Source organism: Etheostoma cragini, chromosome 14, assembly GCF_013103735.1.
Source record: "Etheostoma cragini isolate CJK2018 chromosome 14, CSU_Ecrag_1.0, whole genome shotgun sequence".
NCBI lineage: Eukaryota > Metazoa > Chordata > Actinopteri > Perciformes > Percidae > Etheostoma > Etheostoma cragini.
This window is the reverse complement of record NC_048420.1, coordinates 21,936,306-21,957,899: the sequence shown is the minus strand read 5'-3', so window position 1 is coordinate 21,957,899 and position 21,594 is coordinate 21,936,306. Positions and strand designations below refer to the sequence as shown.

Here is a 21,594-nt window from a genome sequence, read left to right as displayed (position 1 = left end):
TGGACAAACAGCTCAGCTAATAGCATCAGGTGGAGCAGACAGGGCGTTGAGTCATAAATTACTAAAAAGGCAAAAACAGAATTAAAAGAGACTGTTAGTGACATGCCTCTGTAATTGTACCGTTTCTTGTGGTGAAAACATTGATTGAAGTTTTCTTAAGCTGCAGTGTCTTGGCTGGTCTGTAAAGAGTTGCCGGCCCCTCAACATGTAGCAACACATCATTTCAAAGAATGACACAGCAGAATATCATTCAGCAGTAGTTGCTCACTGTACTTACAGCTGCACATGAACAGTCACAACAGGTGGCCACTGGGCAGCAGCGCAACGTTTAGAAACATAAAACCACAAATATGCATCGAAACATTTTTGTTTAATTTTTAAAACATGACTAATCCGAAGGCAGCTGTATTCTGCTTTTGTGAATGCTTCAGTCTGTATCTGCCACAACAGTAGGGAAATGATTCAAAGAACAAGCAAAACAATACGGTCAAACTAAAACAACAAACCTAACTTGCATAAAGAGACAGGCCAAAATTCAATCAAAATCCAAAGATTTGTAAACCCTAAATAAAATGTGTTTTATTTCAGCTTCACTGCCAGTTAATTTTTGCATCAGATATTCAGATAAGTTACATTCTGTGTTCCCAGACATTTACAGAGCAGTTCAGATTTGAGATGAAAGTTCTGCGGTGTGAACAAAGGTTTTTGAGACCAATATAGGTCAGACTCTGACTTACTGTTACTGTTAGTTATTCAGTGGCTGAATGTGTGTCAGCGTGAGAGGAGGAAACAGATAGATTTCTGCAGACTGATAATTTGTATTTCTGGGAAACAAAAGACACATTGCGCGGCCCTGAAAATAATCATCTTAGCAAGATAAACATCAGCATAAGAAGCTTGTTTTAATGATCTGCGGAAGTAGAGTAATATTATACATCTCAGAATTGATGGATGGGATTATAGTGGTGTTTCTTACCAAGTGATGTATATAAGTCCAATATTTACTCTGTTTTTAGCTCTGTTTTTGGTCTCAACCAACTCCTGGGAAAATATCTGTCTCCACCATGTTCAGCAGTTAATGAGTTACATCTATTACATTGTCATTTGACCCAGTGATGATCTAAACATTTTGACAAGTGCAGCTTTAATCACATAGTTTTAGTTTTCTGCCTTGACCAGTCCACCAACATAGGCATAAAACCAAGTAAATACTCATTTCTAGGTCACTGAACCTAGATTAGGTATGAGGATTTGTGATTATTTTTGGCTCATGTTTTCTGTATATTCCCTCATGAAGGACTGGGCCTGATAATTAATAAATTAATTAATTAATTAATTAATGCATGAATAAGAACAATCAAGCTTCCATCTCTTTCAATCACTGTTTCAGTCACCTTATCATCCCAGATGGGAAACTGATTTGCAGTGCAAGTAGACAAAAAGAAAACCATATAAATACACAAAGTAAAAAATATACACAATACAATATGTAATGAGCCCAATTTTACACAAAACTACAGCGGCAATCTCTAAAAATGTCTAAATAGCAGCCGAGTTGCACATGGAACAAAAGGTTTTTTAGTCCTATTGCTCTTGAACCAGGGACACTAAATCTGAGAATAAATTCCAAAACTGTTTGTTTAGTCTTTGTCTCTTAAACCGTCTTAATCACCAATGATCTCTATTCAAGGAAACTTGAACACTTTTACCAAGATAGCTCATGTCTGTAAATCTATCCGCTGGTTAATGCAACTTCAGAAATCCCATAACCCGGGGCAACAAAGACATTAACTGTGCGTTAGTGTTAGATCAGGGTGAAGGAACGAGAGGTATGCCGTGGGTTCTTCCCCCCCCCGTGTGCTCTGGGCCTCCTGTTGAAGGAGAGGGGAGCTGGTGCAGCGGTCTGACTCAGATTAATCTATGCGGTGACGTCACCATGGTGACGCCTCAGGCTACACTCTTCTCTTTGTCATCAGTGTCTGACACTGTGCACTTTTGACACTTTTACTGTCAATTAAACACTAACTGCAGTAGTTAAGGCCACGGGTCAATGGGAGCACAAAATCCAGTCCACTTTTGTACCACATACACTGTTTCTGAAACATAAGATAAAGTCAACTTTGGAAGTTTTTTGCGCAGTTTGATTTGTTTAGTCAAAGAAAAGGTTCCTGGTTATGCTTCTACTATACAAAAAAAAAATCCTTTACATCCTTTGCCTGCCTTGCATGTTTAGGTAGCTCCTTGCCCTGACACATCTGATTCTAATCATTCACTCATTATCAACTCCTTGACAGGCTTTAGCTTCTTGATTCAAATCAGCTGTGTTCTCTCATACACATTTTTCAAGTAAAGTAAAGGATTGGCTCGTTACTCTCATTGAGATGTGGGGGTTTTATTCAACTTTATAGCATTTGAAAACAAAATGAAATGGTTTCAATACAAAAAGATGAAACACATACAATCCCATTACAGCCCTGAATAACAACACAAAGATATTTACTTACAGCTCAAGCATGCAAACGTGGCCAATGAATCAATGCCTCTAAAGCAATCCTGCCAAAAAATACCCCATTAAATGTGAGCTATTGTACAATTTCTCGACGTCCAAAAATGGGTCAGGTCAATGTCAGCCAGCACAAACAAGAAATTTGGAACAGCTTCAGAGGGCAATTGGGAAATTACTAAAGAAGACATCAGCAAAAAGCCTCTTTCCTATGAAGAAAACATCCCCAGGCAGTGTAGTGTACAGTCATGTATTTGGCACAGTAAGCAGCTGTGACAGCATTACAGCTCACAGCAGAACTGCTTAAAGAAGCAGAATCAATGGGTCATATTTTAATGTATTTAGCAGGTCATTTCGTCAGCACCCGCTCACGCACACATAAAACATCAACACACGCAGGCAGTCTCACATGCTTTCTCAGTTTCCGTTATACACTGTGTCAGTCAGATGCTGTAACACTGGAGTTTAAGATGTTTTCTCTTTGACACAGTGAACGCCTCATTTCCTCAGCTGGACCGTTTTACTCTGAATAACCTCTGAACTTCTGAACGGATGTTAACAGCGTCTGGCAGGAAGTGTGCCCCACATCAACTTCTTCCAACACAAACCAACATACCAACAAAATGTTCACTTTCAAGGAACTGGCAAAACACTAGTTCAATGTTAAACTTTCTACCAAACATGATTATGGACCTCTGATTTTTTTCCATGCTTCTTCACTTCTGTGTTAAGAAAGCTTTAAAATCTTAAAACATTTGGGAATCATTACAATTAATTTCTATTTTATACAAACAGTGGATAAAATGACTATGCATAGTGTGAGCAATCACCAAACTCTGGTATTTTTTGGTTTTACGGCTTGCAACTTTAATATTTTGGTTCACTCTCACTGCTCTCATCTACATTTTTTCCAGCATCCACAGGCAACAAAAAACAACAACACTTTACTCGACAGCAGATTGACACATTTAGCAACTATCCGGTGGACTTAGTGGATCATTTGGCAGCTAAACAACCCGATATTTATTATATTTTCAAATAGTTGGTGGAGACCAAAAAAGAGCTAAAAGAAGAGTGAATATTGGCGTTAAAATTGACAATTGTACAGAAACATGACTCTAAATCTCTCTCTTTCAGGCTGTTCTAACCATTCATACAAAACGCTACAAAAAGTTAAGAACTGTGATTCATATGTATTCCACGAATTTATTACTGCATGCAACACAATGTGTGAAAGCACCTTGGTCCGCACACTGAGGAGATCGTGGCGGTAGCGGGTTCATTGATTTTTTTTCAAGCCGAGTTTGTTTCCTGGGGAAAACACAAGACTTTCACCCGGGAAATGTGTGTTTGTGTCCCGCAAATTCTACTTAGGGGAACCAGTGTATAAATCAAAAAACAATTTTTTTTCCTGATGTTAACAAGTTGTTTGGATGTATAAACTTATTGTTCTAAACTTCGTGCTGCACGACAGATATCTTTCGTCATGTGACCAGTCACAACACCAGCCTAATTTCCAATTTTGAATATCCGCTTAAGTTCGTACGATGCCATACCAACCTGTTCATGAGAATGTACTCTCTGTACCATCACAACTGCATAAACTGATAATCTGTCAGTGCTTCATTTACAGCTTGTTTCTGCTACAGCCAAGAAGAGAAATCTGAAGTTTACTTGGTGGGTTGTTTTTTTCCAACTGGGAACAGCAAGACATTAGACGTCTGTGCATCATCGTATTAGATGATCAGGGTCATGTTTTCACATGTGGGCAAATACAGTGATTATACATAATTTGATACAACACTAAGTTTTAAATTCCATAACCATACCATAGAAACGCAGTAGGCTGCATGCACTGTCTTGACGACTCGCTGTTGATGTGTTCAGTGATGCTTAGAATCCAAGTGTTCACCAACTGTCACGGCTAATTGTTAAGTTTCATACAGTAGTGCTAACTCTTGCAACTTTGTTCAAATTTAACTAATACATTAAAATATACATAATAAATACTAAATTGAGCCAGCTCATTTTTCAAGCTATGAGTATGCACACTGCTGTGTGCAATTTCACATGTTGCAGTTTACTTATACATCATCAGGCTTGACACAAACAGTGTGACATCATTCAACCCGGAAGTGGGGCCAACTGTCATAAACCCAGACTCCATCTCTTGATATGATTTATCCTTGAACAGTGAGTGTGCAAATTACATTACAGTAAATGCCCTGATGATGTGCAATGTTGACATCACCGTCTGCCTACCTGATTCATAGGTTTTTCTCTCAGACACAGGCACATGCACATGCTTATGTTGGTGTTACGAGTCAGCAGGTTTTGGTCATTGATTGGTAATCGACTAGTGTTATGTAATGTCAAAGGCTAACCCATAATGACAGAAGAACACCTTTACTGCCCACATGTGATTCCAGCTTCACTTTCACTTCTAAAAACTGTGTTTACAGACACATCCATTCTTTACTGGTGCGGTCAGCTGGAAGAAGGAAGTCACTTTGTGGGACCAACTAATCACCTTGTACTGTATATCTCATCAAAAGCATTCATTGGTCGGGGACTCGACCTGGTCACTGCAAGAACATCTGACATTACGACCTCCTAATCTGACACAACGAGCATCACATATAATGTGTATCTGATACAGGCATGACACACCTCACATGTTTACATACTTGTAAAGTTTTAATATGAGAATATTGCAACAATTAGGCTAAATGTTTTATGTTTTGAGAGTACAATGAAAGTCTGATGCTGCTGGACACAATCAAGTTGTTTGCAAGTTCAAACTACTCAGGGAAAACCCCAACACACACACACACACCCACACACACACACCCACACACACACACCTGACACCAAACAGTCGTGAAGTTGTGAAGTTGAAATGAAACTCAATCACATTTGAACACTTTAAATTGCAGTCAACATTGCGTTTCCACTCACTCATTCATTCATTCACTCATTGATTTTCAAACTCTTAAACTCTGAGGCTAAAAATGAGAATAAAGACCACGTGCAGAAAAGCCCCCCCTCCTCCACACACACACACACACACACACACACACACACACACACACACACACTCTTCTAAACACACACACCCACTATCACTCACTCTCTAAAAGTATCATAAACAAACTTACATTTCATTTTTCTGCTGCTGCTGTAGTAAACAAACTTCCTTCTGAGTCCAGTGTGTGTACTGTACAAGTGTGTTTGTGTGTGTGTGGACAAAATGTAAAAGTTCCCTTTTATAGCATAGCAGCATGACACATCACCTGAGTCATCAGCCATCGTCGCCATTCAAGCATCAACGCCCACGCTGGACGCCAATCCCCCCCCACACACACACACCCAGCCCACCCCTCCCTAACCCCCACCCAATTCCACTAACCCTCCCCATCTAAAAAAAAACTCCAAATGTCTTTGTTTGATCATTTGTGAATCTGAAAAAAATCTGACATAAAATACAATTTAATAAGAAAATACCAAATTGAGCAATTTCCTCTCCTCTTCCCTCTCTAGTCTGATGTCATCACCTTACTTTCTTCTGTTGTTTAACTTCCTGTGTCTCTTATTCACACACTGGGAATAACATTGGGATAGATGCCAGAAAGTGAATTAAAACTTAACATGGCAGAAAGAAGGATAAAAAGATAATTTATTTATATGATTAGTATGATATATGAGTTTTGGATACTTAAAACCACACTTTAGTCAATTCTGAAATATCTTGTCAGGTATGTATTACTCTGCTAAAAGGAAATAGAAAAGCATGCAATGGAAAAGTCCAGTCAGCAGAGGAAGTGATGACATCACAGCAGCATATTTCATTAATATGAAACGAAGGATACATGATGAAATAAAGTAAACAAAGACCCCTTGCCTCCTCCACAGGCATGAGAAAAACTTGTGAATGTGCTCTTGAAACCCAGCTGCTCCAGTGTGGCTTACTGCTACGTCATAACATTAATAAAAATGATGACAGGAAATAAAGCTCAATATGACTAAGAATTTTGTGTCTTAATAACATCACTCATGTACTTTTTTGGCACCTTTAGTGCGCATTTGCTCATGTGGAATTTCTGGAGTTTCGAAGAACAAGGATTTTTTATAAATGTTTTTCCATTTTATAACTTCATAGCTTCACAATATCCTTGCCAAATACAGAGAAAACATGCAAGAAACAGCATAAATTATGAATCATTTCTTTCTGGAAATTCAGGTTGAACTTGTGAAATTCTGCAGTTGATATTTCACTCATTAAAAGTGTTTTTGCGTCATGCATCTTCTTAAGGATCGCATGAGTTCCCCCAGTGCAAGTCATCTCTGTAGATAAGGGAAATTTTCTGTTCCAGTCATGTATCTGGTCCGGCTTGATTCTGGATGAAGCCTGAATAAAGTGGCTATAATCAATATTATTAACACAGAAATGACAATGTAAAAACATTACAATGTGGAAGATATCATTCATATGAACCCGTCAGAGAGTTATCCGATCACCTCGGCTTTACACACTGCAATAGTGAGTTTCAGCTTCTTAATCTTTCCATACATAACTTTAAGCCTTATTTATAAGACACCGTGCTGCGGGCCTCCACAAAGGTGTTCCTGCTCATGTAAATAGCGGGGAAAACGCGCGGTGGGGAACCGTGCACAAACACATGACACGCCAACAAGGATCTGACACAAGACAAAGAAAGCATAAACACTAAATACAAGGGGTAATGAGAGGCAGGTGACAAGAGGGCTGGGAAACAGGTGGAAAACATCAGGTAATCACAAGAGCGGGAAGACACAGGAAGTAAAACTAAAGGCCGACGAGACAAAAACAAAATGTGTCGTCCCAACAAATGAACAAATAAAAACAACACGATTTTCCCCTGCACTGTTTTTCAAAAGGCCACTGACGGGCGGGAGTTAGTGTTAGTCTCCCTTTGCAAGACCTAAATCCACAGCACTGCGGAGGAAGGTCTGGCTAGTCCACAAAGCTTTCTGGAATAGCCAGTACTGGGCCCAATAACGATGCCTCTGCAAAATAGCCTCTGGAAGGAACTTGTATTGGTGTGTACGTTCAAAAGTTGTTTATGTCTTCCAGCAGAAAACTCAGATTGGACAGATTGTCTAGCTAGCTGTCTCAAATTACCCTGCAGAGATCTGAGGAGCAGTTGACCACAGTCACCGGAGTTTAGAATACCAACACAAAGAAAGAGGAAGGAAGGTGGACCCCAGCTGAAAATGTGGGACAGACGGCAGATCTTCCGGCAGCACCAACGCAATCCAATTAATGAATTGTCAATATTCAGTAGGCATGCACCGGATCAAAGATTTGGGTTCGGATTTGGCTGAATATTGGGCTTTCTGACGGGGTTATACTTATGCCAAACCTTAGAATGTTTTTTCCACCAAACCGAACCCTACGCTTGCACTATGCGCGCTACACTGATCAACATAATGACGCCGCCGTTGATTACAGGAAGGTGTTTACTTAGGTGGATCGTTCACTGCAGTAGGCTGAGAAAAGGGAAAATGGAACTTGCAACCAGAAAAGGAGACGCCTGGCAACACACCCAGCCAAAAGAAGGCGACCCAAACCGAGCCACTAGCCAAACCCGAAATGCTGATCTGTCCCGCGGCGGCAAGGACCCCAAAGAACATACAACATGGCCGCTGCCAATACAGCTGGGCATCAAAAAGAATACGAGCCAAGCCTAATGGAATCTACAGACAGCAGGCAAAACTCAGCAACCTCAGGCGAGGCAAAAGGATAGTCACAGCTGAAAACTTGTGTTAACCAGATTTCCACCCAGCCTGTCCAGGCTTTCAGCTGTTTTCTAGGCAAATGCAATGGGAGATGAGTGAGCGAAGGGCTGACTGCTGCTTGTTAGCTAACATTACCTTTCTAATTTCACCCACCCAACATGCCTTCATCATATACTGGTTAGTAAAAATCTTCTGCGGTGTGAGGTGCACATACACCCCCCCCCCCCCCCCCCCCCCCCCCCCCCCCTCCCCTCTCTTGAGGTCCCAATCAAGCTGAGCCAATACAAGAAGGTTGAGTTAATAAAACACTGAAGACCACTGATTGGTTGGAGGGAACTGGAACCAGCGTGACACATGCAATCCAGCAAAATCCTGCCATTTTTAAATAGCCAAGCTACCGTCAATAACAGCTACTTTATTCATTCAGATTTGAACAAAAGTAGCTGATGGTAAAACTATGGCGCACAACGCCTAACACCTTGTGGTGCACAAGTGCAGACTTCCTTTGTTTGGTTGCCATTGAAGGGATCCAACGAGTGTTGTGTTGAAGATGGTGCAATGGCAGTTACGAGATCTCGGAGAACAAAGTGACATGTAGCAGGGTTCAGTTCACACTGTTCTAAAGGTTTACAAGAATACATACGGGTTCTTACAATCGCTACATTTTGACGACATGAGAGTAGATAGATAAGAAAGAGGCTCCATAGAAAAGGAGCCTCTTACACGCAAATAAATATCCAGAAAGGATAACAGTGTTATAATTATGAATACAATTCATTCATTCATGACACCAATTAAAACAGATGAGAGAGACTTTGTTCAAAGTTTTGAGGAAAATGCAGAGTCACAAGTATGCACTACCTATGCATTACCCAAAATAATATGTTTGATTCACACAACGCTTTTTGTCAAGTGCACTTCTCTACTTTCATTAATTTTGAGGTGTCTTGTTCAAATTTATAGCATTTGAGAAAGAAAATTGAAGTGGTTTTGAAACAGATTTGAGTAAAAGTTGACATATTCCAGTCTTTGATTATCCATCAACATCCATTCCTTTAATTTAAATCAAAATCATTCCTAATTTCTGCTTTCTAACTCAAACATTAGGTATAATTTCCTATAAATGAGGTTTATTGACCATAAATTCCAAAGTTAATAAGTTAGTGTTACGTAGTGTTGAAAACGTCAAAGAAAAGTGACAAACATTAAAAACAAGCGTAAAAAGTGTTGAAAATAGGAACAAAAACGTAAAAAAAGATTACAAATAATTGACTAAAAGCATCAACAAAAGTGTTGACAACACAAGGGTTAGGTAGTTTAGCCAGCTTTGCTGCCTCCTGCTTCTTTTGAAACAAACACACCTTTGCCGTTCTGTGTGTGTGTCGCGTTAGGTCACCGCAGTTTCCTGCCAGGATGACCAGGCACGCTCGCCTGAGGCGGAACTAATCTGCAATGGGAAAAGGAGGACGAGGTACCGCGGTCGAGCCGAGCAGGTACCACTTAAAGGAAAAACGCTCGTATTGGGACGAGATTGGGGTGGATGGTTGGTTGCACCACAAGTTTTAGGCTATTTACACAAAGGAAGATTTTGGTTAAACATTTTGTAAGTCTTATTGTCTCAGGCTTCAAGTAAGTGTAAACTTTTTCAATAATTAACCAAGATTACTGTTATGGTTTCATTTTTTTTTTCATCCTTTTTTTCCTTCACGCTTCGTGTTCCCTCCCTGGTCTTGTGTTATTGTCGTGTTTCCCTCCGGTCTGGTGTTCCCCTGAGTGTCTGCCTGTTCTGTTTTATTTTGAAGTCGGGTTTTTGTCTCGTCCGGCCTTTAGTTTTACTTCCTGTGTCTTCCCGCTCTTGTGATTACCTGATGTTTTCCACCTGTTTCCCAGCCTTCTTGTCACCTGCCTCTCGTTACCCCCTGTATTTAGTCTTTGTGCTTTCTTTGTCTTGTGTCAGATCCTTGTTGTTGTTGTTGGAGAGTCATATAGCAGATCCTTGTTGTTGTTGTTGTTGTTGTTGTTGTTGTTGTTGTTGTTGGTGTTGGTGTTGGTGGAGTGTCATGTGTTCGTGCCCGGTTCCTAACCACACGTCTCCCCGCGAGTTTTGCCAGCCCGAGTGCTCCGGTTTTGGTGTTTTTGCTTGGACTCAGTTTTTTTTTTTTATAAAATCTTTTTTTTGAAACCTCTGCTTTTGGGTCCTCCTTCATCTCCCGTCACATTCACAATCTTTCCTTAACACTCGTGTTGTGACATTTTTATCCCTTTTTTTTTTGGTTTTCACTAACACCACCTTACTAGAACTAGTTTTACACTACTTTTTGGAATTCATGGTCAATAACCCTCATTTATGTAGAAGTATAAGTAATATGTTATCATAAAAATTATGATTTTTTTTAATAGTTGAGATCAGAGTAATGAAAATGATCAATTGTATTTGCAAAGAGCTTGAACTCAAATCCAATCCATTTTTTGTGGTGATTTGGTTAATAAGGAACTCCTATTTCAGAATGTTTTTAAAGGGGTCAAACTTGACCCGAGGACAACTCAACTAACTCAAGTGCTTGAACATAAAATGTTTTTAACATGGTTGAGTCACAGTACCTGAACTAGGGTTGGATTTTGCAGGAAACTACAAAAAAATGTGTTGACCGTAAGATTTTGCAGATATATTCCACATGTAGGTTACATTTTGCAGTGACAGTCATTTGTGTCCTATGTTGAACAAAATCCATAATCCAGGTGGTGTTTTTCCTACTATTATGTTGCTACTGCAAATTAGTTGTAGGAATGGTCATTTTTTGGGAGACAGGGTAGAGTATAAGCAGAAGCATCTGTTGAATAAGTCACATTTACTCACCCAGTTTAAGTATCTCTGGGTTGAAAGTGTCAGCTAAAAATCTAAATTGTAGCATCATTATGTTACTCACTTAATTTGGCTTGTGTCAAAGCTGCATTGTCAGTGAGTTTAAATTGCATCTGAGGAATGACGTTGCAGAGTTTCCAAGAAGCTACTGGTTTCCTGCTTCTAATGAAATGTTTGTGATAATTCGTTTACCACCCACCAGGATGTAGAAACTTGAGAGCTGCATTCTTAATTCCTCAAGTGTCCCCAAAACCCATCCCCCATCCTTTTTTTATATGTACTGTATATGTTACTTATATCAGCTCACAGATTGTGTTTAGCTGCTGAACTTCGGGCCAGTGAAAGTGATGCACGGAAACATACGTCACAACGGTTGCAGAGATGACTCGCTCGCCCTCCTTTTGTCATCAAAGATAATGCCAGATGGGCTAGTGAAGCTGCCGTGCATTTGTGTGTGTGTGTGTGTGTGTGTGTGTGTGTGTGTGTGTGTGTGTTGGGGGGGCTTGTCTTCAATAGTGGTTTTCACAGGCCCACTAATCATTTCCCTAACCGCCCACGTTCCGGATGTGATCCCCTTTTTATCTGTATTTTTTTCTCTCACTCTTTCCTGACCTATGTTGAATGGAGGAATGCGAGGAATGCAGCAGTGAATGGGCGAGTGGGGGAGGCTGCATGCAAATAACTGACAGATGCAAGTTTTCCTTTATTCTTTTTGCTCTGTGAATATGATATGAGCACACAGAAAGTTAAAAGTAATGTACCTGATGGTGTTTATTGTTACATTTATTACTGGCAACAACGGAGCAAAAAAACATAAAAACAACGTCTTCCAAACATTAAATGAGGCAAATTGGCACTTGCAGTACAACCTTTAGAGAATGCATGAAAAGACACGTTTTGGCATTGTGCCCATAGACGCTTAGACACAGATTGTCTATTTTTAGGAATCAAACACACCCACACACACACACACACACACACACACACACACTGACTAAACTGCCACCAATTTAATCACATTAGGCAGGCATTCAGCATCACAGCCAGACAACAGTCAGATCGGCACCATAGAAAATAAACGAAGCGTGAATTCAAAGGAAAGATTGAAGTAACCCCCATTGCAGTGCTTCCTGTCACATTTTTTGAGGATGGGGGAGTTTGGTGTGCTGTCGGAGCCCCGGACATGACTCTGATCTCATTCTGGGTTCTGTGCAAGGAGGATTAGATCATCATACTGTATATGGACAGTTATGTTATGCAGTTGTTACATTTTCCAACCAAGACGTATATAGAAGTTTATGTTGTCACTGTGAGCAGCTTGTTACCAAGGTGGCTGAAAAAGCAACAGCTTGGCATCAAACAGCTTCAAAGAATGCTAAAACTTTAAAAATAAAGCTTTAACATACATATTAAGACTTCTTCAAGGACAATTTCAACCAAATTCCCCAGGTCAATTAAGGCGGCGGCTGATGTTTAAAATTTGCTTCCAGGGCGATGGAGTTCTCATGGAGGGAAACGTCAGGAGAGGGCATCGTTTTAGGCTTTCGAGGCTAGTTGGTAAAAACCAAAACATACACGCATTAGAGTACAGGAACACACAGAAAAGTAGGCCCTACATAGTGTTCAGCTGCAGTATCAGTTGTAGTATTTTTGCAGTTTATTTGATGACACTCATTAGTAATTAATGCCGTGATTTCCATAAGTAAAACCACTGATCTGTACGTCAGAGAAGTCAATAAAACTGAACAAAAAAAACATTTAAGATCTAGTACAATTATTGTGATCACACAGTAGGTGTGAGTCATCTCTCACATCTCTCATTGCCTTCACCAGGTTATGCCCAAGTCTTAAGTCTGCAGCCTCGCAAACTGTTTGCTGGTTGATTTGTGTACAGAAACCATAGCAACGCACAGAGCTGACCTTAAACCTGCGGTGAAAACCCCGAATGAGATGCATATTCCCAATGTGCCTTTTAAATCTGAAAAATACCGGAATAGCCCACGTCTTAATCTGAAAATGCTCTATTCTGAAAAAAGACCTTTTTTGGAATATGCTGTTTACATGATTCTGTATCAAATTTAGAATATTGTCATATTCCCGAATAATATTGGACTATTGGTGTTCATGTAAACGTAGTGACTGTCAACTTCCCTACCTGCTATTGACTTTTGTTTATTTTTAACCTTTGGTAAACTTGAACTTCTTATTTTACAGAGTCGTGCTTTTGGCTTCATTTCTGTTTTAACTGAGCCTTTAGTGTCTCTTTTATATCCACTTTAAGAGATTTTGGTAAATGGAGCATGCTCACACATGTCAGAACGTGTTCCAACATGTCTGGGGATGGATAAATACTATGCTACATTGCCCTTTTCTTCCTACTTCCTCAAGTCATTTTTAATATTAATCCTACTTTTCACAACTGACACATGTACAACAGTTAGTTAGTAGATCAGGTGTTTCTACACAGGTCCTGTGTAGAAACCTAGTGTGTCTGACAGAAAATAAGATGATTTATCACCATGAATATGTTGGTCCTAGTCAGCGGTGACCCTGCAGGTCCTCAGGTTACAGTAAGGTTGTTCCCCCTTCAGCTTAATCTGCTGAGAAAATGAACGAAATCCTATTAATCCAATCAACATCTCACTTCATATTCATACACACATTTCAACTCGCATGGAAGCCAAAGCTGATTTGACATCAACCACTCAGATACAGTCAAATGTATTTAAAATGATATACATGTTGACCTTACTTCGGGAAAGTTAAAACAGGTGCTTTGAACAACTCTAACCGCAGCATTGGATGTTTACATTGAGCATGTTTTTAGTACTTCAGGCTGAGAGAGCAATACTATGACTGAATTTCAATACTCTGTGATATGTTGTTAGAAAGGCTATAAAAAGTGGAAGTAAAAGGATTGTAAACTGTGATCATGCTGTGTTATTACTCTGGCAGTGGAGCAATTAGTAAAATTGACCTCCGGGTTAAGTAAACAGTTCCCAGAGGTCACGTATAAATTTCCACGCTCAAAATAGCAATTATGTTTTGCACGTGTTAGGCAGTGCAAACATTTCCAGTAATTGTTGAATTTGTCACATAATTATGTGTGTGTGTGTGTGTGTGTGTTTGTGTGTAGTGTGTAGTGCCGGAGCACATAGAACCCTTAGACTTGACAACGCCGCCTCCTGTTGAGGGTCAGGAGGAACCCTTTAAACCCTTAATAGGTTACTCAGTGTGTCGTGTGACCAACTCTGCTTCTCCCCGGACAGGAACAGTTAACATGAGGCAAATATTGCACAAAAAACAGGTTTGGTTTTAATACAAAGTTTAAAAGAATCCCAATAAAATAGTGTGGATAGATTAGTTAAAATAATAAATTAGATGGCAGAGAACTTGGTCTAACTCTCCTCAAGACAACAGGCCCAACGCCAACCAGGACATGCACTACACACCTGTTTATACAATTTGCTATGGCATGTCATGCAAAAGTAACTACAAAATATAATGCAAATCACCATAAAATATCATGCAAGTCACAACAAAATACACTGTTAAGGCTACGTACATTCAACAGTCACCCGATGCAGTCTCACCACTAGGAGGCAATGTGTGGCCACAAACCCAGCATCTGGCTGGAAAGGGACTGATGATTGAAACTGGTAAGCTAGTCATTTCCTGATTGGCAACAGGTCACATGATCAGGGATGCAACTACATCCCCAAACCAGCTGGTTTCCCCATATACTGATTCCCAAGGGGAAATTCATGTCCCAGTAGCTTAACGACATTACAAACAACATACGCATATATCATAAACAGGATGATAAAATGACAAATCCACAAGAATAATATGCACAATAAAAGAAAAGATACTGTATAAAAAACAACAACTCCCGACTGAAGTAATCCTCACCGGGAGAAGCTAACTGCAATGACAGCAACGGCTTGTGAAGTATGATCCCACGATACTTCACAACGTCATGAAATTGCGTCTTTTGTAATTGTTTTGATTGAGAGACCCCTAACAGCATAAATTGTATGTATGTATGTTGTAAAGATTGTATGTTCAAGACATTGTACTCATACTATTTTGAAAATGAATTAGATTTGTTTATTTAGTGAATGCTGCAGGGAAGAGACTCACTTTTTCAAAGGACAAAAAAAACGTGTTACATATTTGAAGATTAGTCACCCCGACTTCCCGCTTCAGTCAAACAGAGGGCGAAGGATGTCAGATAGACGAGACAGTGACTAGATCCTGTTTTGCAGACAATGTCAAAACTAGCGCTGTGCGGGGGATCATTTTTCCCTGTCTCTCGCCTGGCTTCCTGCCACGTTCTCTGGCTGAGGTTGGTGCTTACCTTCAGCCTCCTTCACCTCCTGGAAGTACTTGGGATGAGAAGAAAAACAAACGGAGAAGGAATGTTACAAAAATTCCTAACACAGATGTTTTTTTTTGGAGAGCGACAAGATGAACATAAATTATTACACCAGCATGCCTGGGAGTGTCTTATAATTCAATTGCAACATCTTGATATAATATTACAGTAAGAAACCTCTAACCCTCTAAAACAATGTTTCTCAAGTGGCTTTTTTTGGAGTACTGTAGTGAGATGTTTTTAGTAAAAATAAGTCATGCCTACTTCCCTGAAGTAATAATACATTAAGTTATGGTTTCTAAACATTTGAAATAGCATTTAAGTGTTTTTCAGTCACAAGGTCTTTTGTTATGTGCATTATTGAAAAGGTTTGAGAACCACTGCTCTAAAACAATGGGAGATGTGTAGGAGGGAAATGAGAAGGTAGAAAAGTTTAGAAAATTCTTATTGATACTTGTACACATCCACAGCGACAGTTATGACGTAGGACCAGCAACACTCTACATATCATGTAGGGAATCAACACAAAACTCTTGCTGCGGACTGAACAACAGAATTGAAACACAAATGAAGAACAAGAAATCAGCTTATTTAGAGCCTGGAAAAAGAAAAAGAAAGCAGCTTTTATCAGTGGTAAAGAGATGGAAGGGTGTATCGTGGGCCAAGGAAGAACCCATTTAATCATGGAGCAGATCCAAATCATGGCGCAGATGCATGGATTATGTTTCACTACAAATACTACAAAAACATGCTCTGTCGCCAGTTTGTGTGTATTTTACTGTAGATCGTCAGGTAGATAATCTCTCGTGAATGTGAATCTTGTTCACATGCTGTTTGTTTGTCAGTAGGTGGTGAATCCTTATCTAGTGAAGTGGATTACTCTCACTTATGAATCATTGTTCACAAGATATTCCCTGACTGAAGATTATAAGGCAGCGCATGTGCCGATGACCAGAGTAAGAGCCCTAGCATGACAAAGCAGTTATAGTGTTGCTTCATGTTGTGACTCCAACCTGTCTTGGCGCCTCCAGAGACACAGGCCGGGACCTCTTAGAGCCCCTCGTGCTTTGAGCGTCACACAGACACACCCCTGCAGGACCTGCATTTCTTCTATCCCCTTCGTAGTCAACTGAGATGAGGAGAGGTGATACATGTTCCAGTCAATGGAAACCCAATAACCCTCTGTGCTGTTCACAGTTCATTCAATTTCAATTCTATTTTATTTAAATAGAGCCAGATCCCAACAACAGTTATTCAATTCAATTCAATTCAATTTTATTTATAGTATCAAATCATAACAAGAGTTATCTCAAGACACTTTACAGATAGAGTAGGTCTAGACCACACTCCAGAATTTACAAGGACCCAACAGTTCTAGTAGTTTCCTCCAGAGCAAGCAACAGTGCGACAGTGGCGAGGAAAACCTTCCTTTTAGGCAGAAACCTCGGACAGACCCAGGCAGTTATCTCACAGCGCAGAAAAGAGCAGGTCTACACCGTACTCTGTGATCTTATTTACAGAAACCTAACAATCCCCACTAAGAGCAACCACTAGGCGACAGAGGCAAGGAAACACTTCTTCAAGAGGCAGAAGCTTCCATTCTTCTGGGTTCTGGCGTTTCACCTGACTTTTGAACATTCCTGAAGGAATTTCTTCCAATTTAGTAACAAGAAAATTAGAAACGGTCTATTAATGAGGTCTGGCTTGCAGTTTGTGTTACAGTTCATCCCAAAGGTGTTGAATGGGTTTGTGGTCAGGGCTCTGTGCAAGTCAAGTTCTTCCACACAAAAGTGTGAAAATCATCTCTTTATGTGTTTACTTTGTGTTAAATATCATTGTTTGCTGCAGCATTAAGACCCCCTTTCCCATTGGAGCTAAAGAGTTTTGCTCAAACCGACAATCAGCCGCAGATTAAAAATCCATGAAAACATCACAAGAGCAGTGTCCACATGCTTTTGTCTACATAGAGCAGGTGGAAAAAAGGAAACTGAAAGATTGTCTCTTACCTTTCCACTGTCGGCTCTGTACAAGGTGAGGAAGCTCACGGGAGGGTTAGCATCACTTCAACATGGAAACGACACAGTAACGCCCTCAGAAACAGGACCAGTGTTGCCACGGGGACTCCAGGAGCATCTGTTTGGAAAACCAGAAAACTTTCAGAACATTAACATTGCAGCAAAAAAAATATTTGCAATGTAAAGATATCATAGAGTAAAGGTGTCCTGAGCAGATAACAAAGTCACATTTCCTTCTTTTTTGTCTGTTGTGACCTCTGTTTTGGTAGCCGGGCCAGCCGTGAGTGCATGTGAGTCTCTCTCTTTTAAACTGTTGATTAATAATACAAAACACAATAAATGAAACAACAAATAAACAAATATAAATTATGACCTATAGTTACATTAAGAAAATACTTTATTGATTCACAAACTACGCAGCTGTGTTTAAAGTAATTACAATTTTGCATCCACCTTAAGTAAATAAACAATTATTATAAACACAATTATTTAATTGTTTTTAAATAGTCCATTCTGCATAATAAGTACTTTTACTTTTGATGTTAACACCTTTGTAAATTTTGAATGCATGACTTTTACTTATCAACAAGTATTAAGTAAAAGTAAAAGAGTTCTTCTTCCACCACTATCACAAAGTACACAGTACCACTGTCTGCCATGCAGTAACAAAGGCCCCTTGTGTCATGCAGCCATATACTTGAGGGGTAAATTGCTTCCGTCAACACCAAGTTAAGACAAGTTCAGCTCTTTAAACACTGACTGGTTTAAGAAAAACTTGCGTCTGTTCAAAAAAAAGAAGAAATCCCCTTCAGGTCAAGTGAGACGCAGTCATGATGAAACAAGCCAACGTTGTTCTGTGTCTAACACACTTGTCGACCTAATGGGCAATAAATCTGCATCCTTGTGATCTTCATAATGAAGACAGGCGAAGTAAATGAAGAAGAACTTGTCAAATTACATAAAAAAAGAAAAAAAAATCAATATCTGGGTATTACTCAGAAGTTCAAAGAGAAACCAACCCTGTGTTGCTTAATGAGGGACATTTTACACTTACGTTGTTTCCTCAAAGCTTTCAGTGATCATTTGGTCTAAGGAGTGGTTTCCACACTTTTTGGACTTGTGTCCCAACTCCCCTCACGTGTGGAAAGTGACGAATTACATTTAATCAAGTACTGTACTTCATTTTTACTTATACTCTACTACAATTTAGAGGATAACACGCACTTTACACTACTACATTTTGATAACTTTAGTTACTAGCTACTTTACAGATTCCGATTATTAATACAAAATACATTCAACAAATATAATCATGTATTATAATCTCTATTTTAATCTATACTGCAGTACATGAAGAAGTAGCGCCATGTTTTTCTGTATAGTTGAAATTGGCCATTCTGTGTAACAAGTGCTTTTACTTGTGGTACTTTGAGTACACTTTCTTACTAAGGAATTGTCAGTCATGGAGAGAGAACAATTCAGAGAGGTCTTTAAACTCTGTGTTTTGACTTTCACTCTCTCCACACAAGACGTCGAGACGCTGAGGCGCTGAGGACGGCTGGCTGCTGCCCCCTATTGTCAGCGGGTCGGAGACAGAACAGAACAACTCGGCTGAGGGGATAAAGGTCACTGTGGATGCCAGAGTATTTGCCCTTTTAAAGGACAACACTTTTTATGTGAAGATCAGAAGTTTTCAAACATACTAAATATGTTGTAATTTCCTGTTTCTTACATTGTAAGTGACATTGTTAATGAACAGCCCTGACGCCTTTCATAATTTAGGCCGCACAAATTTACATTTTAATTGTAACCTTCATAAGTTCTTGTGATGGCCTTATAGGCCACATGGATCCATCTTGCAAGCTGCTATTTGCCCTGGTCGACCTTGAAATGGTTTAACAATTTGGGAAACATGCTTCTTTATTGTCTTACTAAAAGTTAGATGAGAAGATTAATATCACTTTCATGTCTGTGTTTGAAGTACAGTACAGAGTCAGGACGTGGTTAGCTTAGCATAAAGATTAGACGCAGGGGGAAACAGATATCTTGGCTTTGTCCAAAGTGAAAAAACACACCTACCAACACCTCTAAAGCTCACTGATTAACATGAGAACTCCTGTTTTAATCAGTCTGTAAACAGTCACAGCTTTTTCAGAAGTCAACACAGTAAGACATTTTTCAACGTTACACAGGGCGGCTTTGGTGTTGCTTCAGAGGTGGCAGTTCAGTTAAATGATGACTTGTGAGTTTTGTGTCACAAAGGAACACCTACTTGTATGGTGTCATAGTGAGGAGTGTGTGCATTGACCGGTCATGCTTCCTTTCCTCCAAATCCCACCATCTGAGCAGTTTTGGATGTTTGCTTCCTCATTGTTGGGGATGACAACGTGGGACTGACACAGGAGTCATTGAGGCCCATGATGCTTTTGGGCAGCGTTGCACCCTAAATTTGACAACAGACACATGAAGGGGCAACATTGAAGTATATAAAATGTAGGTGTGTGTGTGACGAATCAATGGCACATGCAATCCTCTCTTTACCACAATCCTTCTCCTTTTAATGAAAAAAACCACAAAACAACACTTCCACCTCTTGAAATACCCGTTAGATGTGAAATCAGGAACTACCGACCTTGCATCAGAGCGAAGGGCAAAATGACTGCCAGACCCATCTCAGCTGGAGGAGATTAAGAGATTAAACCAAGATGTACCATTGAACATTTAAACAAAAGTAAAGAGAGAGAAAAGGCTGTAAGTAAACATTCACAAAAGTCTTTCTGCCAATGATGCAAAACAAATACAATCTATTTACTCAGACAAGAGAATTACCTTCAGGGAAGCAATTCAAATATTACGTGGCATTTTGTTGATGCTGCTGTTTAATGTAACTAATAATAGCACTTAAAATAAAGAACTGAACCTCTAACTCTGCTTTGCCTTGAGTGTAAAATCAATCAAACTGAGATGAATCACAAATTTCCCACAAGAGAGATCATATTAAATTGATTTCTTCCCCCAATATTTTGACTTCCTCATCTGACGTTTAAGTTTAGGTGGCAGAAAATATTAAAGTTAAACAAGTAATTTAGAAAACACTCATTTTCACTTTTTCCTCATACAAAAACATTTCAGTGATTTTTGACACACATTGATATACTTTCTTACCTGTGAAATGATGATCAGCAGAGTTTAATCTGTTGTGCGGTGAATGAGGAAGAAGAAGAAAGTAAGTAGTGAGCTTCTGTTTTTTGTGTCTGTGGTAAAATCTTGACTCTGCGTGTGTGTGTGTGTGTGTGTGTGTGTGTTAGTGTGTGTGTGTGTGTTCTTGTCCTTCAGTGTTTTTTTTTCTTTATTTTAAACACTTATGTATTATAATTCTTTTTACATATGGTGGGTATGTGATGATGGGGGGGGGGGGCGGGTTATTTTAATTCCAAAGGCCAAGGGAACTTTATCAAGATACATAGTATTTATTTATTTATTTATTCCTTATTTAAAAGACAATAATCATTCACAAAGAAATTTGTCTAACACTGGGGAATCACAATGAAACAATTTCACTTTCTGCCACCAGAGAGCAGCAGAGCAGCAGAATCAGATGTTAGCAGGCAGCTGTTGAGAGTGCACATTCCCAACCTTTACCAAATGTCCGTGATTAAATGCTCGTGAGGGCTGTCATTAACATAACATCAATCTTTACTGTAATCTTAATATAATCTTTAGTCCTAAAATGTTGTTGAAGAAGTGACTGATGTCCTCATTCTAAAGGTCTAAAACTCTTTCGGTCCTGACAAAGGTGGAAGGATGAGAACACACGCGCACACACACACACACACACACACACACACACACACACACACACACACACAGAATGGGTCTTTACTTAAATGTATTTAAAGGAATTCTAAAATGTTGAACTCTGTGTGTGCTGATGTAGTGTCTGTCGTGCCCTTTCAGGAGGTCATGAGCCCAGTTTAGAGTGACCTGATTGGTCGACGGTGTCAACGAAAGAAGAAAGCTATTGCACGTTAAAACATTTCCCAGAAGCAGTAAACAG

At 39.6% G+C, this 21,594-nt stretch overlaps 1 long non-coding RNA gene across 1 annotated transcript; it reads right to left on the bottom strand.

The window, feature by feature from the left end:
* Window positions 1–16,619: 16,619 nt before the first annotated feature.
* LOC117957259 lies at window positions 16,620–19,140 on the bottom strand. Its single transcript, XR_004659458.1, has 3 exons — window positions 19,062–19,140; window positions 17,529–17,655; window positions 16,620–16,651 (listed from the first exon to the last, which is right to left on the bottom strand). It is a non-coding gene; the product is annotated as an uncharacterized LOC117957259 (long non-coding RNA).
* Window positions 19,141–21,594: the final 2,454 nt, after the last annotated feature.